Below are 12,246 nucleotides of genomic sequence, written 5' to 3'. Positions count from 1 at the left end.
CCACTGCTCTGTATCACTGCAACCGAGAGGTGGAATGGGGGTGGAAAGGAGAACTCTTTCCTGTGGTTATGAAGCCATTGTGTTTGTAAGTGACTCAGTCTGAATAATCTGACTCATGGTGCTCCAAGAGCTGTGCCAGGACATACCTCTGATAAGCTACAGACACACTTGTTCAAAACTCCTGGCATTGGGTTGTGGCAGGAGCAGCCCAGGCGATGTGCAGCTCGGGTCAGGTTTGCTGGGGAGGTGTTATCCCAGTTGGAAGGAGAAAAATGATGGCAGTGTGGGCATTTGTTAATCCCAGGGAGAGGCCATGCCCTGGTGCAGCAAGCAGTGAAGTGGCAGGATGCATGAATGCAGAGGTTGGGAAAATTGTAGTAGTTGGACAACAGGGAAGGAGAAGGGGCCAGGTATAGTCTTTGGAAGGACTGGGCTGACTTTGAGAGCAGCTTCATTTGTTTTATACTATAAATTGATATTGCTAATCTAGGACTAAAACACATCTTGCATACTTTGCTATGGAACTTGAGACTGAAGCAACTAAGTAGGTGTTTATAAAGCAGATTTTTCCTCCTGAAAAGAAGAAAAAAACCCCAACCAGCTAATGCTCTCTGACACCTGCTAATAATCTTTTATTAATCTTGTGGAGAACTGTCCAAAAATAGCTGAGCTTTGAAAGAGTAAAACCATGTACAGGAAACACCACAATAGTGTTGGGATAGCCGTGGATCTGGCTGGAGCACCTCTGCTTGCTCCTGTGCTTTCTCCCATTTCTATTCCTGATATCCTGAATCAAGTATCAAGCCAGGGCTTTAATCCTACTACTACTACTACTACTACTAAGCCTGTTCTAAGTCTCAGTCCTGGGTTTAGGTCAGACTTCCACTGCAAACTACAATATCAGTTGATGAGTGTTATCCCGTGTTGTGTCAGCAGAAGTCCCTGCTGTGGACTTAGTTATGACAAAACTCTGAATTCACCAGGGTAGTTTATCTCACCCATATTACGCAGCAGAAGTTCAGTTTTGCCAGAATAAACACGTCCATGCCAAGTGCTGGGACAGTGCTCTAGAAAGAGCTGCATGGGAGCTGCACTTTGCTATGGTGCAGGTTTAGGCACAGGGAGATTGGGGGATCCTGCCCCAGCACAGATAAGGGTATGAGGCATAAGTTCAGACAGTGAGAGACTGGGAAATGTCCCAGTTCCTGACATTACTGTCTCCTAGCCTTAGCAGCAATGAGCTATTGGCAACTTGAGACAAGCTGCCTCATGCAGAGGAGCTACAGGCCAAGGGAAGCTAACTATTTCTGTCGTGTTTAATTTGACCGCTTAAACAGTTAATCCCTTTGCAATGTCATTTTTTGGCATAGATTCCACTTCTGTCTGTTTCTGAAAAGATCTTCTTACTAATACAGCTTTTTAATATATGAAACAGTTTGCATCAGATTACAGAGCCTCAGCAGTAGCAGACACTGTCTGTAGGCACCCCCAGACAGACACAGGGACATGTGCACCCAGAGATGCACAGCTCCTCTAAACACCTCTGCTCTCTCCCACCTCCTGCTTCTCTGTAATGCCTGGTTTTCCCTCTTTGTTCCCCATCAGAAACAAAACAGAACATGCCCCAGGCAAGTTGTATTCCTGTGTGCTAAGGCTTTATGTACAAAATCCAAGGTGTAACAGATTATCTTTGATATTTTATATTTGCACAGCTTTTTTGCCTTCTGTTTCACTGCCTGTTTTTCTACCTTGTTCCATTGTGTTTAACACAGGCTCTGCTTTGCTTTGAACCCATCCTTACCTGCAGATAATGGACATACTGGAGAGAGACCAGTGAAGCACCATAAAGATGGGTAAGGGGCTGGAGCACCTCTCATATGAGGAAAGACTGAGTGATATCATCAATAATAAATCATCACTGATGTATCATCAATAAACCTCTGAAGGGTGGCTGTAAAGACAGAGCCAGGCTCTTTTCAGTGGTGCCCAGTGACTGGACAGGCAGTGAACACAAACTGAACACAGGAGGGTCTGGCAGAACACCAGGAAACATTTTTTCTGTGGGTTTTACCAAGCACTAGCACAGGCTGGACAGAGGTTGTAGAGTCTCCATCCTTTGAGGAATTCCAAAGCCATCTGGAGGTGCATGGTTTGAGGTAAGTGGCCCCCAGTTGTCCTGCTCAAACAGGGGGATTGGAATGGCCTCCAAGCTCCCTTCCAACCTCAACCATTCCGTGATTCTTGAACCAGGATAATTTTAGGAAAAGAGTTTTTCTCCTCATTTTGTAGGAACTTTGTGACAGCTGCAGAGCACACTGAAATAATTTAAACATTTGATACAGCAGACACTGGAGTAAAAACTATATAAGAAAATGACTTTCATGATTAATATCAACATGCACAACCCTGATGCTGAAGAAGCAGCAACTGTGACCATAAAAACAGGCAAGAACAGCAGTGGATTTCTCTTCCATGATTCCTCTATTTATTCCTTCATGAAAGTGATGAAATGTCAGCTGTTTTTCCACGTGTGAGAAGATCTTGCACAGAGGACTCATGTCTAAGAACATGCACGTGGTGTTTCTACAGCAAAAATAATGTTTTTTTGCAATGCAGAGGTATAGAGTATTTTTATTAGGGCTGAGAGAGTTTAAAAAAACAGCTGAGAAGACATGTATGTGTGTCTTTTTTCTCCCTTCTTTTCTAAAGGATTTAATTTAATTTTAATCCATTCGGAAACAAGAACAGAAAAAGAAAGGGAAAGGGAGAAGAATGTAGACAAAGAGGGGAATGAAAATTGAGCATAATTTAAATAGGAAAACTGAGTTTCCTCTGCACCTTGGATTTATTGTGAAAAGACTTGTCTTTCCAAAAAACTGATTTTTTTTCCCAAGTACATAGAAGTAATGGGCCATGGGAAGGTTATGGAGTAACAGAGTAGCTAGAGTTGTCTGAAAAGACATTTAATTTGGAGCTTGCCAGATACCCTTCTGGCAACTCAGTATTAAGGTTTTTATATACTGTGGCATGTATCTTGTTCCCTGGGTCAAATTTGGGTGCATTCTTTTGGTGGAATGCACTCTGTGGCAGCTGAGACACATTATTCTCTGGCTATGTCTTGTGAAAGTAAAAGAAGTGAGCAAAAAAGATGTTTTGAGATAAAATCTGAATGGAGATACTGGGTTTTAGACAGTGAGTACAGAAACTTGCTTTCAAGGGTTAGAGAAGAAAATCTAAAATGAGCAAATGTCCAAGGCAGAAAAAAAATTATTATTATATTGTTATTAAACTGTTATTATAACAGAAAAGTTATTAAACTTACACCAATTGATTTAATTTCTAAATGAACATATGTAAAATTTTCATTATATTCCATGTCCCCAACTGCAACACCACATTATTTAAGTATTTATATGTATCTTATAAATGAGCTGTATTTGATATATCATTCACTAGTCTATGTTGATTCATTGTTTGGGGTCTAGTAAGTAAAAGAGAAATTCTTTACAGATTGACTTCAGTTATTTTATTCTGGACTTCTTAATATGTTAGCTGTGTATTCTGATTCCAGTGACTTAATGGTTTCTATTAAACACTGAATAAAAACCCTCTAGGGAAGCTATTTAGAAATGCATGACTTATTCAGTGTGAGGTATCTGCAGATGATTGATTAAAAAAAACTTTACAGCTAAGGAGAACTTTGGACTAAGGAAGAATTTTAAAATAATTTCATCTCTGAACCTACAGTGACAAAATCATTGGATTGTTTCGGATGTCAGTGAAAAAGCTTGTATATTAAACTAACTTAGTCTTTATTACACATTTGTTTCATAAATTAGAAAAAAGATCTGAGGTAAATGTTCAGCTCATCTGGTTTGTAACAGAAACCATGACTATGGTGGATAGGGTACAAAGATGAGCTCATTCAAGAATTCTTCTGAAACAGTAATTTATCATCTAGGTAATTTTAAAGGTCCTTCATGTCATTTCAAGGGTGGCAGAAACAGGCTATTTAAAAGATATTTTTTGTAATCCCCTGGTAAGCTGGTGCTTGAAAAGATTTCACTAATGACAGACTTCCCATCTTGTAAGTATTGGGTAAAAATTTTCAGTATGAAACTCCGTACTGAAATGTATAATAGAAAATTGTCTCTTCTTCCACTAAACAAGGATGACTTCCAGTATCATTAGCAATTGTTCCCGAGAAGATTCTGTTTTGGATTATGTTATATATACAATGGGAATTTATTTGAGGTTTCCCAAGTTTACTAGTTCCATTCCCATGAGCTAGCAGACAGTAGATCAAGTGCTTTCCAGTCAAGTATTCCCATGGCAAATATCCACCAGTGTCCCTTTCATCTGATGCAATGGCATCGTGCCCATTCTTCTGCTTCATCACTCTCTTTCAGTGCTGCAGAGTTCCAGGAAAGGGCCATATCATGTATGAGACTATGCCTGAGACATTAAGCCTAATCTTTAAAACCTTATGGTTCTGTTTCAGGTTTTGCTGACCACTGGAAACAATTACAGCACAGACAACACGTGGGAATGTCTGACAGCTTCTTCAGCCCCTTTGCTCTCAACCACTTGGTGAGCCTTTAGGTTTTTGATTATTGCAATCGCAGTCCAAAGCCTGTGTTTGCATCAATATCCTGGAAATGAGCAAGAACCAGGTGGTCAAGGTGACTGCCATTAGACACATATCAAATAGGTAAAATAGACTGTTAATCAGACATTTTATTTCTGTCATTATGCTGAGCAATCCATTAACAGCCACTGATACCTACTCACCTGCATTTTTTGTGCTTGCCAGTGCTGAAAGCTCGTAGCCTTTATGATGGTTAGAGTTATCACATCTTTGTAAGCATAACTAATAAAGTTTACTTGCTCCTGGGAAAGCTTTTCATAATCTTGGCTTTTACCTAACAGCTTTCAAAACAAGATTTGGGCATCCATAGAAAGTAGAAAAATAGATGGATTTAGGTGACTTTGTATGGACTACTTCCAACAGACACCATACTGTTAATTTCAGAGAAGCAGAATCTGTGCAGAAGATGCCTTCACCGGTAAGGAAGAGTTGGGTTCAGGAATGTACAAATGCCATGGGAAAGGCTTATCTGTTCAGAGAATTCAGGAGCTTTGGAAGGACAGTTTGAAGATGAAAGCTGTGAGGCTGTGGAAGTGAGAGACAAGAGAACTGAGCAGTATGAAAGAGGATTGAGGAAACCCAGCTAAGCAGGAAATCAAAGCTGATGGAGAGACAAAAAATTTATGAGCAATTTCTTGTAGAGAAAGAAAAGTTATAAATTAGGAGGACAGTATTTATTTTCCAGACTGACTGTAAACTAGACTTTGGAGGTTCTACCACCTAGAAGTAGCTAATAAAAGTGTGACAATGAAGTGTGTTGCTGTTGGCATGGCTCAGGAATAAAGCTTGTGAGGGCTGGGTACTTTCAGCCTTTAGCTGCCTTTTTTCAATGGAAAAGACAAAAATCCCAGATCTTCAGATCTTCAGGGAGATATTTCTTCATTTTTCTCAGTAAAAAAGAGTAAGAAACTATAGCAGCATGGGAATATGTAGGGATGGAGCTAATTTTTAAAGCTGAGCACAGAGTGAGCAGATATTAGAATTCTATCTAAAATAAGATATAGAAAGACTAATGTCTAACTGCTCTCATAAGTCACAATCTGCATGTGAATTTTCCATTTTGTTTGTCATGTCCTGGTATTGGGGGTGCTTTCCATCTTGTGAGACTGGCAGGATAGAATCAAGTGAGACCAGCAATGTGATAGCTGAACATCATAATAATAATAATAATAATAATAATTCAGGATAAATGCTGAACAGAAGAAGTTAATTAAAAGGGGTAGTTGTAAAAGTATATAAAATGCACCTTTTAAAGGTTTGCTGTCTGTTTATTTTTTAATAAATAATCTAAAATGTCACTACTTGCTGGGACTTTGGCAAGCATCTTTGTTCTAAAGTAGCATGAAGTTCAAAGAAAACTCAGACGTTCTGCAGACATTATTATTGATGACTCTTCTTTAGGCTTTGACCCCATATATATTTCATGCAACAGTTCTGTCCCACTCTAATTGACATACAAGAAGGCAGAAGCAAAGAAACATTAAAACCCCTGAATTTCTTAAATTATAAAAAAATATTGGATTTCATTGGAAATTTTTGTTCAAAGGTAGTTTGGTTTTCATGTTCCCTGAATCAAAGAAAATTTCTTCAGATGCACTTTAAAAGAATTAGTTTAATCAGACTGTATTCTATACCTTTGATCTGGTGTGCCTGTGTCTGCTTTCTTGAAATACCTCATGTATAGAGACCTTTTGATGATTTGAGAGTTTTACTTGAAATAACAAACATTTACAGCTAAATTAATGTGAAATCCTGTTCTATTTGAGCATGGACATTGAATGAGACAAAGAAAAGGTCTCTATTGTCTGTAAATACTATTTCCAGAAGACCAGTACCTTGCTATAACTTGCCCAAGGCTCTCCCTATATTATTCCTTTATAAAAGTAGTAGAATTTTGCACCCAGTCTCTTAGCACTGCTTTCTGTGAAAGGTTCTAGGTACTCCTATTACACTCAGCAGAGGCGCTTGTTTAATGTATAACTCTCCACAAAAATGAAGTAAAAAGAATAAAATGAGACTGGGCAAATTCTGTAAGTAATCTAATGTTTCTTTTGATTGTGAATGATGATCCATTCTTGGCTCAAGAATAACATAAATACACATTCCTCAGAGGAGAGATGAAGGATTGACGTGAATTTTTCAAGGTGGTTTTTTTTGCAAAGAGGACACCTTGTTGAAAGTTGATGAAATAAATTACAGTGGATAGGTGTGCATTCTATTTCTAGTGCTTAAATGCATGAACAGTGACTGCTGTTGGTAGGAAAAAAAAGATGGCAGCTCTTCAGGCACTGAATTCATATGCTGTTTATAATTACTTACATACAGTAGATATTGACATGCTGCTAGATGCCTTCTCTCTTGAGTTTACCCTAACCAGCGCTGCACGTTCCCCAAACCCTGTCACACACCCAGGCACCTCTCTGCTTTAGGAATGTGGGTTCTCAGCCCTCCTGCGGAAGGCTTTGGGGCCAGTGCTCCTCTTGCACTGGCCCAATTGCTTTGATGTGTTTTTTATCTATAGCTCCAGCCTGTTCAGTCAGTTATGGCACAGTTATTTGATAATTTAGACAGTGTAAGAAATGTAATGAGAAATGCAAAATCAGAAGTTACTTGAACGTCTTTAATTGCTGTTATTCCCTTATTTCTCTTGGAAACCCTTTGCATTTAGAAGGCCAAGGTGCTTCCTCTTCTGTTCCTCGCTAAGCTTCCCCGTCAGAGTCTGGCGTCACTCCTTTGCTTTGAGGCTTTTCTTATTGCTCCACTTTTTGTCTCCTGTCATACTGCTCTCTCTGTTTCTCTTCCTTTTTCTTTTTTTTTTTTTTAATAGTGAGAGATTCTTTCATTTTGAACTGCCTCCACCTCTCCGTGAAAGGATCAAAGCTTCACACTTTGCTCCGTGTCCCTTTGCTCCTTTGCCTCCCCTCACTTCTTTGCACCCTTCTGTTCTTTCAGAGTTCAGAGATGAAAAAATTGTTTTGTCCAAAGTGGAGCAAACTCTTTGCATAAGGAAATTCTCTTCAAATGGATGATTAACAAAGTTGAATGGCTCTCAAGTATTAATCCTGTGCCAAGCATCAGAATTTCTTCTGTCACCACCTTTAGGTTTTAATTCAAAGTAAAAACAAATACAAATGAGACACTAATAAAGTCCTAGTCTCTGAGAGGAACATTTGATCTGACATGAATATAATATGAAACCAACTGCTTAAATTATACATGGAAAGACACACTGAATTATAAGGCATGTGACAGTTTTAAGCCTTGTGAATCTTTTCACCTGCATCTTTCCTGCATGTCTGTATGTCATTTACTGCCTTCTTTTCCCTGGAGTATGGAAGTGGGATAGCATGTTTTACCAAAGTGGGATCTTGAAAGAAAACATAATTGCATTTATATGGGTTTTCCAGTAAGAATTCAGACATTCCTTGGCTAATAAACTTATTTACCACATGTGGTAATGTGCAGGTGTGCATTCTTAAACAAGCAAACATCAGTTTGAAATGAGTTACAAAAAACCTGTGAATACAAGATGAATCTTGCATACTGTGAACTTTCATATTGCTTTCTTTTATTGTTCTGTGTATCTTCTTGAGTGGAAAGAAACTTAATTAAAATCATAAAGAAGCATTGCAATGAAGGAAACTCATTCCAATGGCTCTTTTGCCACCTTACTGTGCCTGAGATAAAAGGTTCTCCAGGATGATTTTGTACATACTCAACATTATTGGTGGTTGTTTGCCTACCACACCCAAACCGTCTTGTCATTTGTACTTCTGTTTGGCTTTTTATAAAGAGGTGTGAGTCTTTTGGTACCTGTTTTTGGATGTCATCTGACTGGAGACCAAAGCCAAGCCCTGCATATACCTGGCTCAAGCACCACACCATGAGAAACCCAGTGATGACAGCTAATGCAAAGAAGAGGCCACACTGCAGCAAGGATGTTGTTGAGAGGGTGACAGGTTTCCACAGCTCCACCCTCCCTTTTTTTGTCTCAGAATGTCTCTCCTGGCCATATCAGCTGCAATGCCATGTATCGGTCATGATTTTCCCTGTCCCATCCCTCCACATGGAAACTGAGCTTTATAAAACCTTACCCTTCTCTTCACCAAATCAAGGCACACTTGGTATCCCTAGGGTGGGACTAGACTGACCCACACAGCCCTGCACTCCTCCTACCCCCCTTGAATCTCTGAAAAGCCATGCCAGGGGCAGCACAGTGGCTGTGTGCTCTATTTTGTAGCATTTTCTCCTACATTACAGGGCTTATCTCCACGCTAATGTCCCAATCTCAGGCAAACGTGTGTGAACACAGATGTGAGGTCACGAGGAGCCAGGGTACACTGTGGAAAGGTGGGGGGTCCCTGCAGGTCCCAGCACAAAGCTGCATTTGCAGTCCTCACTCCCAAGGCAGTTCCAATGGGCAGAACAAAGGCAGACCTCGCAGGTGACAGCATCTTTCACTTGTAATTCCATTTTCTGTTTAAGAACATGTAACATCCTGGGTTAATAGCATGCACAAAAGTCAACAGGAAAGAAACTAATGGATAAACTCATCACAGAGGGCAGTAAACAATCCCAAATGCAGGTCTGCTTCCAGCCCCCACACTGCATCCATCTTGGCATTCTTCAGCAGCAGTGGGAGATCTCACAAACGTTAAGGGAAAATAAGGGGTAGGTTTTAAATGCTCTTGTGAGATTTCAGTTCCCTGGAACCTGTTTATCTAAACCAAAGCAAACATTATCTTCAGTGACTTGTGCTTGTGACTTATTTCCTATGCACACCATAGATTAGTAAAGCCTGGTTTTGGATTTGTTGACATTTAATAAAAGCTAGACACTCCAGGGGAAAATAAATAGTTTTTGTTCTGTAGCCATAGCTGGATTTCCTTTTGGTTGGAATCTTAGCTGGGTGCTCGTAGCATTTATATTCAATTAGAATCAAACACAGCCAAGAAAATTGGAATCAAGACACAGGTTTGTATCTGTGCATGGAGATCATCATTCCACCATATTCTCACATGCATCAGGAGAAGAAAATATATTAATATTAATTTTACTCATATTAAAGTCTTTAGGAAACCTGGCAAAAATATAGATTTGCATGAGTAATCAGAACAGTCATTTGGAGGTTTGGAAATTGAATCATTGACTTAATCCATATGTTTTAGCTCAGATCTCTGAAACATACCATGCTTCTTCTGAGATGAAAATAGAGCAGTTTTGAGAAAGTCAACTGTAAAAAAATATAGATATGTTAAACTTTGAACTGTCTGATAATAAAATATGAAACATAATAGGTCTACTAGCAACGTTTGAAAGACAAGGTATTTATTGTGAGGTTAAGCTAATGCTATCCTCTTGGAAATTTATTTTATATTTCATAAAATATGACATAACCCTTGGGATCTAATTCTGCAGTATCATTGGTGGGAGAAGATCTACATGCTGGCACCACCACCTCTACCTGTATTTGTATTCAGCACTGTAAGGGTTTAGGAAAATGACACTTAAGAAGGCTGTAATACCCATTAGCAAGTCCTTTCACAGCTTTCAGGTCTGGCCAAACAGAAGTGTTAAAACACATTTTCACCTAAGAGTATTCCTATTGATCACTTAATGGCATCAGGAGGCATAAGACAGGAAATGAAATTATTCTAAAGTATGCCTTTAAAAATAAGTGTTTTATGGGCATTTAATACAATAGATACATAGCTGCATGCACATATATAAACTTTTCACATTTAATGCTAATTTTAGAAACACCAGGTAGAAAATATCTTCCCTTTTAAATGATTTATAAGGTTCATGTACCAAATAATGTTTAAAGTATGCATGTTAAACTGAAAATGTATGTTACACTTTACTTGAACCACAGAGTTCCTAGTGTTACTTCTTGCTTTAGCAAAACTTGGGAACATTTCTCAGATTTGTGTTCTATTTTAATCATAAGTTTTTTTCATTTCCATTATCCTGTGATCTGCTGCAAACAACCAACTCTACTTACTGTTGCTAAAATAGGCTGCTCTTACATGAAAGGCCAGTGCTGGTAGTGAACTGGAAATGAAAGGTTTGTTCCAGTAATAAGAAAACCTTTTTCTTAGAACTACTTTTTTCTACTGTCTCATAATGATGGAAAGATCAAACACTATTTTAAACACAGTAGTTCTATACTTCAGCAACAAAATGCTTCTTTATAATGTGCAACCAAAAAGAAAAAAAAAGTCTGTTGTTCAACAGTCTCTCTGAAAATGATTTGGCTTCTTCTCTCATCTTCGTGCATAATGAACTCCAAATCTGTGCTTTATTTCTTTCTAGCTGCACATGCAGCCTCCCCCACACGTGTTCCCACCATCAGACATTGAAGTCCTAGGCTAATAGCAGATCCATGGTGCTAGTACATGTTTCCCTGGGATTTGGAAAGAGCCTTTAAATAGATTTTTATTGGTTTTAAAGAACAAGGTTATTTTGTGTTAATAATGGGCATGCATTAGGCTTTAGATAATTGCTTTATGTAACTTAAAGTTTTGCCTTTCAGCTAAATAAACACTGTATGTGTTCACAGGTGTATTGTCCTCCAGGGCATTCTGCTTTTCAGGGTGGCAGCTGCTGCCAAGGTGTTGCTGATACAGCTCTGTGTATAATTTATTGGAAACAGGTGCTGGCTTATGATGAAGATAGACAGGAAACTAAAGCAGACAACATGTTTAACCACCACTAAAAAAGTTCAGGTTCAGAAAGACAATGTGTCTGAGATGTTTGGTTGATGTTGCCAGGGTCTTAGTGAGAGTTTGCAAGCTCCCAGAAATTACCATAAGGAACAGATTGTCCAGGAACTGCAGGAATTGCACTCTAACGAGCATTGCATGCAATGGCACCAGGGCTCGTTGATTACACAAATCCTGTCATTTGTAACTAACAAAAATCATGGAATGTACTCCCAGGCTGATGCTAAAAATTACTTTGAAATAAGGTTAATACCTAGGGCTCTCGGGCTGGGGATGCTGTGTGGCACACAGCACTGTTGTGGGCACAGGGACATTTGGGCCTTTGCAGGATTCTGAAATCTTTTCTCCCAGACTTTACTGTGCGAGGACTGCAACAAATAACTGGGAAACACTAATATGTTAAAGCAAAAGTGGAAATCTGATTCAGATTTACAGAGAAGGACACTCCAGAGCAGAGTTCCTCTGCCACCAGTAGCTGACCCCAAACTCATGTACTGCATAAGGCAGATGAATGGGAAACTTGTGGGAGCTGCTGCTTCAGTCCATCAACACAACACAGTGAGGGAGCAGCAGAGCAGAGGATAGATCCAGCACACATGGGAATAGGTGGAAAGCCTTCTTTTGGCCTCAGTGGGCTTTGGCTTCGATCCCAGGAGAAAAAAAAATGAACTTCTTTATTTTCTGTGGCCAAGTTAAACCATTAAAATTATTTAAACTTTGCTTTTTCCTCCCCTCATCTTACTTCCCTTTGCTTTTATTGTAGCTTTAAACAATTTTTTTTTTTTTTAAATAAGAAACTTTCAATAGGAGTCCATGAGGATGTTTATTCATGGACAGCAGTTTGCATATTTTAGCAAGTAATCTCCAGTTTAA

The sequence above is a fragment of the Corvus brachyrhynchos genome, unplaced genomic scaffold, assembly GCF_000691975.1.
Source record: "Corvus brachyrhynchos isolate BGI_N302 unplaced genomic scaffold, ASM69197v1 scaffold4, whole genome shotgun sequence".
NCBI lineage: Eukaryota > Metazoa > Chordata > Aves > Passeriformes > Corvidae > Corvus > Corvus brachyrhynchos.
This window is presented reverse-complemented; position numbering follows the sequence as displayed.